Raw genomic sequence first — 6,577 nt, forward strand, 5'->3', positions numbered from 1 at the left:
TGTGCTAACTGCTGCACAGCCCACAAGGCGGTCCCTTATATACGGCTCACAGATGCGCGGAGCCGGAGGCAATGACCTGCACACGGCAATGTATTCAACACAATGCCAACTCGTGTTGCTTTCTAACTCGGATATTACAACATGCGCGTATTGGATGGTGGGGCAAGCTCGGAGGGCTGTGACTTACTCCTGCCCCTATTTTCCATGTTTCCATGTGTGTGGATTTCCTGGATCTCACACAGCGGCAGGTTGCTCGGAATATCTGGCCCACAAGCATTTTATTGACACTTGGGGAAAGTGTAACTATATTTTATGAGGAGGGACAGGAAAATTTAGAACTGTCACTGAGTGCCAATGTTTCAATTCACTTTAATGATTTTTTTTTGTCTCGCAATTTATAGACACTATGAGCACATGTTGCAAAATAGTCAGCGATCCGAAAGATTCAGTCAAGACCCAGAGGTCATACGCCTGCACGATTTGACATCGTCCGCTGTCATCAGGGCCTGCAAAGACACCTTTGCTCGCCACGGCATTCCGATTACTGTCATGTCGGACAATGGGCCCTGTTTCGCCAGCCAGGAATGGTCATCGTTTGCTGCCTCGTATGGCTTCACACACGGGAGGTCTAGCCCTCTGCATCCCCAGTCCAATGGAAAGGCGGAGAAGGGCGTTCACATTGCCAAGCGGCTCCTCTGCAAGGCTGCTGCTGCCGGGTCGGACTTCTGCCTCGCCCTGCTGGCCTATCGCTCGGCCCCACTAGCCACTGGTCTCTCACCAGCCCAGCTGCTGATGGGTCGTGCCCTCAGGACCACCATCCTGGCACCCACAATAGACCATGCTCCGGTACTGCACAGGATGCAACTGCAGCGCGGTCGCCAGAAGAGGTCATATGACACACGGGCAACTGATCTTCCCGTCCTGGCCCCTGGAGACGAAGTCCGCATCCACCTACCAGAAGGTGGCTGGTCAGCACCTGCCGAAGTTCTCCGACGCGTGGCTCCCCGCTCGTTCCTGGTTCGCATGCCTGATGGATCCGTGCGTAGGCGCAATCGCCGGGCTCTTCGCCTACTCCCACACTCGCAACGAGACCTTACACTGACACCATGTCCTCCTGTGGTTCCAGATAGCGACTTTGTGGAGCTGCCTGCTACCATGCCACTTCCGTCGCTGCCCGTGGCCAGGCCCGCACCTCAGCCGGTGGTTCCAGACCCACCCTTGAGGCGGTCAACCCGAATTCATCGCCCACCTACTACACTGGACTTATGAGACTGTTTACACATTGAACTCATGCAACCACTGTTTTAACATGTTTATGTTCTTATCGTTACAGGAATTCGTTTTATCGTTACACATTTCCACGTTCTTTGTTATGGTACAACCTCGTTATTATGTCACACCCGACATCGCCCCTTGTATATAGTTAAGCCCCATGTACATGCTGTAAATATTACACACACACACACATTTAGCTACACTCAGTACACATCTCTATTTATAACCACGTAGGCACATAATCTTGTAAAAAAGGGGGGATGTCATGATATTCAAGTGAACATCACAGCACATACACACATACATAATGATGGACAGATCAACAGACCAATTAGCACACACAACACAACAGCCAATCACAGACAAGAGCATACACAGTACAAAACAAGGAACACGACACTTCCTGGGCGGTCCAGCAGGAGACGGTTCAGGGCAAGGACCTCCATGCCAGACACTCAGACAGTCACCATGTGCTGAGTACCAGAGTTTGTTATATAAATAGTTAAAAGAAATAAAACTGCGTTGTACCAATCGCAACCGTGTTGGTTTGTCTGTGTCTCAGAGTACCCAAAACTTCAGGAAGTACCACACAGGTTACGTTCATATTGTGCAAACTCTCTAAATTGGTTAACCGAGGACAGCCAACTCAGCTACAGCATATGTTGAATATAACATACAGTTCCCAACTGTAGAACACCAGCAGGTAATGGGCCAAATGCCGTCTATAAATCTGAAATATGTCAAAAACATGCAAGTGAGGTAAATATGCAAGACGTAAAAAATTATGTTGAACAGATGTTGAACTTTTTGACAGATGTTGAACCGTTGCCAATGGGTATTAGATTCTCATGGTGGCAGAATCTGGATGATGGTATTCTCAATAGACCTCAGCAATATTGTTCAATCGACCTGCCTCATCTTGTCTTTCACACCACAAATTCTAGTCGCACCAGATCTCCTCTGTGAGTAGGGTGATATTTCACCATTCCCAGTTTGTGTGAAGATGATTCAACATCTCTCTCTCCAACTTTCTGAGATGCTGCACACTCCGTGATACTTTGAAGACAAAATTGTCAGATTAACATAAATTGTTAATTAATTTGAATATATTTTCAATGAGTGATATTCCATTACTTACTTGTTATTAAATGTTCTTTCCTTTCCCGTATTGGTATGGACAGAGCTCACTAATATGTTCTGCCATCTCCAGCCCCTCCCAGAAGAAATGACCACTGTTGGGGTGTAACCAAGGACACAAACCTATCTCCAAGTGACATCACAAAGGAGCCAACCACGCAACAGTTGTGGATGACATCAGAAAGCAGCTAAGCCCCTCCCCCTGGAGGTTACAGGGTCACATGACCAGGGGCTGCCCAGCGGCATGAAGGGACAGATTGTATAATCAGTGCTGTACGCAATCCCATTCACAGGCGCTAAGTCCCCAGGATGAGAGCACAGCATCCCAAAATTACCCATTACAATTTCTCTCTCCAATCCCCCAAATGTGAAGTTTCACAATTCTCTCATGTCCACCTCTTGATTGTCAGCACCAAATTCTCCCTTTGCTGTATGTCAGAATGTTGGTCTCACTCTTGCTTTGTCAGTAAGAGATGCAGTTTGTGGGAATGATACTGGAATGAGGCTGGTACATTACAGCCTCCAGTACAATCCAGTACAAATAGCGTTGGGCAATAAGTCGAGTGATCATCAAAGCAATAATTGTGAGTGACATTATGGTAATAATGGGCAAGCCAACTACACTCTCCCATCAATCATTCCCAGATACATGTACAAGATGCGTAAAATACAATTTAAGCTCCCTCTATACTGACCCATCGAACAGTCCAAGGGCAGGTATAGAAAGGGTTAGATACAAAGTAAAGTTCCCTTTACACTGTCCAATCAAACACCCCAAGGGCAGATACAGCAAGGGTTAGATTCATGGGAGGCAGTGGAGGTATTGTCACTGGGCTAGTAATGGATGGACTAGCCGGCATCAACAGGACGACGGAAATGACAACGGCAAACTCAGCCCTGTCGACCTGGCAAAGTCCTCCTGACTAAAATCTGGGGTGTTGTGCCAAAATTGAGAGAGCTGTCTCTCAGACTAGTAAAACAGCAGCCTGACATAGTCTGATGAAATCCCAGAGTGATGAAATCACTATCCTTGGGTATGTCCTGCCCCACTGGGAGACCAGTCTCTGGATTACAGTCGGGAGGGAGTTGGTCTGGGAGTTCTCAACATCGACTCTGGACCCTATGAAATCTCATGGCATCAGGTGAAACATGGACATGGAAATGCCCCCTTAGCTGATGGATCAGTACTCCTCCAGGTTGAACACCATTTGGAGGAAACATTGAGGGTGGCAAGGGTGCAGAATGTACTCTTGGTGGGGGACTTCAATGTCCAAGAGTGACCACTACTGACCGAGCTGGCCAAGTCCTAAAGGGCATAACTGCCAGACTGGTGGTGGTGGAGCCAACAAGAGGGAAAAACATACTTGAATCCATCCTCACACTCTGCCTGTCGCAGATGCATCTGTCCATGATAATGTCATTCGGAGTGACCACAGTGCTTGTGGAGACAAAGTCCCCTCTTCACATTGAGGATACCCTCCCTCATGTTGTGTGGCACTACCATCATGCTAAATGGGAGAGACTTTGAACAGACTTAGCAATTCAAGATAAAAGCAAATGACTGCGGATGCTGTATTCTGAAACCAAAGAGAAAATGCTGGAAAATCTCAGCAGCTCTGGCACCATCTGGAGGGAGAGAAAATAGTTATTTTCACTCCCTACAGGTACTGCCAGACCTGTTGAGATTTTCCAGCTTTTTCTCTTTAGTCTTAGCAACTCAAGACTGTGGGCCATCAGCAGCAGCCGCGCAATCTATAACCTCATGGTCCAGCATATCCCCCGCTTTACCATTACTACCAAGCCAGGGGGCCAAATCTGATTCAATGAAGAGTGCAGGAGAGCTTGTCAGGAGCAACACCAGGCATACCTAAAAATGAGGTGTCAATCTGGTGAAGCTACAACACAGAACTTCTTGCGTATCAAACAGCAGAGGCAGCAAGTGATAGACAGAGCTAAGCGATTCCACAACAAACGCATCAGACCTAAGCTCTGCAGTCCTACCACATCCAGCCGTGAATGGTGTTGGACAGTTAAACAACTCAGTGGGTGAGGAGGTTCCATAAATATTGCCATCCTCAGTGAAGGAGGAGCCGAGCATATCACAGATGTCAGTCTTCAGCCAATTCAATTCACTCCACGTAATACCAAGAAATGGCTGAAGGCACTGCATAATGCAAAGGCTCTTGGCCCTGACAATACAACGGCAGTAGTACTGAAGTCTTATGTTCCAGAACTTGCCTTGCCCCTAGTCAAGCTGTTCCAGTACAGCTACAACACTGGCATCTAGCCATAAATGTGAATAATTGCCAGGTATGTCCTGTCCACTAAAAGCAGGACAAATCCAACCCTGCCAATTACTGCCCATCAGTCTACTCTCAATCACCAGCAAAGTGATGGAAGGAGTCATCAACAGTGTTATCAGACAGCACTTACACTGCAGCAACCTGCTCACGGAAGCTCAGTTTGGGTCCTGCCAGGGCCACTCAGCCCCTGACCTCATTACAGTCTGAGCTCAAACATGGACAAAAGTGTTGAACTCCAGAGGTGAGGTGAGAGTCACTGCCCTTGACATAAAGGCTGCATTTGACTGACTGTGGGATCAAGGAACCCGAGCAATACTGGGATCAATGGCAATTTGGGGGGAAACTCTCTGCTGGTTGGATTCATATTCAGAGACGGTAGGGGTTGTTGGAGGTCAATCATCTTAGCTCCGGGATATCACTGCAGGAGTTGTGTCCTAAGCCAAACAATCTTCAGCTGTTTCATCAAAGACCTTCCATTATAAGGTCAGAAAATGGGGATGTTCACTGATGATTGCAGAATGTTCAGCACCATTCACAATTCCTCAGGTACTGATGTCCAAATGTAGCAAGACCTGGACAATATCCAGGCTTGGGCTGACAAGTGGCTACTACATTTGCACCACAGAAGTGTCAGGCAATGACCATCTCCAACAAGAGAGAATCTTACACTCCCCCCTTGACATTCAATGGTTTCACCAACATCTTGGGGGTTACCACTGTCCAAGGGAATTAAAGGATTGTCTGAATCCATAGAGTCACGACAATGCAGAAGGAGGCCATTTGGCCCATCGGGTCTACACCGACCCTCTGAAGGAGCACCCTACCTAACCCCTGCCCTATCCTTGTAACCCCTTACCCCACCTAACCTTTGGACTCTAAGGGGCAATTTAGCATGACCTATCCACCTAACCTGCACATCTCTGCATTGTGGGAGGAAACCGGGGCACCTGGAGGAAATCCACGCAGACACAGGGACAACATACAGACTCCACACAGACGGTCACCCAAGGCCGGAATCAAAACTGGGTCCCTGGCGCTGTGAGGCAGCAGTGCCAGCTGGGAAGGTAGGGTGGAGGTCAAAAGTCACCTCGAAGGTCTGAATGGCCTTCTGCTCCTATTTCTTATGACCTTGTGTCCTTCCATTCGGAACTGATGTGCACTGAAACAAGCAATAGGATAGTTTTTTACTCAATTAGTGCAAAATTCTTGAAGCAATTTGACAGATAGAAACTGATGAGCGGGAATGAATTAAGGTCGGTTGCCACAGAAGGAAGGTTCTGGAAAATTAGCTTTGAAGGAATGCTCATTTTTTTCCCCTATTAAAATAATTTCAGCTTGAGGTTGTCACCACATGGTGGCATAGTACACAGACTGAAGTCAGTGTTTCCTTAAGACAGAACTGACTTGCAAATATTCTGCTAAAAGAAAAATACTGCAGATGATGGAGATCTGAAATAAAAACAGAAAATGCTGGAAATACTCAGCAGGTCTGGCAGCATCCGTGGAGATGAGAAACAGAGTTAACATTTTGAGTCCGTAAGACTCGTTTTCAGAGTTCTTAGTTCCTGGAATACCTTTTTTTAAACTTGCCTAAAGAAGTACAATGAGATTAAACACTGTGGAATACTTGAATTTCCCAATCCTGGATTCTTGCTCTTTACAGAATCTGATGATGTTCCATTCTGAGTATTTGTAGCATTGCACATGTTAACAGCACAAAGGCTGGCCATTCAGCCCACAATGTCTGTGCCAGCTCTTTCTGAAGATAAATGAAAAGCAATCCCACTGTCCCGCTCTCTTTCAATAGCCATGTGTCTTTCTGTGTTTCCGTTACTTATTCAATTTTCCTTCAAATAAATGCA

General features: G+C 46.9%; 1 long non-coding RNA gene across 1 annotated transcript; it reads right to left on the reverse strand.

Annotated features, from left to right (window-relative positions):
- Positions 1 to 1,467: 1,467 nt before the first annotated feature.
- LOC140430040 (uncharacterized) lies at positions 1,468 to 2,479 on the reverse strand. Its single transcript, XR_011949294.1, has 2 exons — positions 2,414 to 2,479; positions 1,468 to 2,331 (listed from the first exon to the last, which is right to left on the reverse strand). It is a non-coding gene; the product is annotated as an uncharacterized lncRNA (long non-coding RNA).
- Positions 2,480 to 6,577: the final 4,098 nt, after the last annotated feature.

The sequence above is a fragment of the Scyliorhinus torazame genome, chromosome 1, assembly GCF_047496885.1.
Source record: "Scyliorhinus torazame isolate Kashiwa2021f chromosome 1, sScyTor2.1, whole genome shotgun sequence".
Taxonomy (NCBI): domain Eukaryota; kingdom Metazoa; phylum Chordata; class Chondrichthyes; order Carcharhiniformes; family Scyliorhinidae; genus Scyliorhinus; species Scyliorhinus torazame.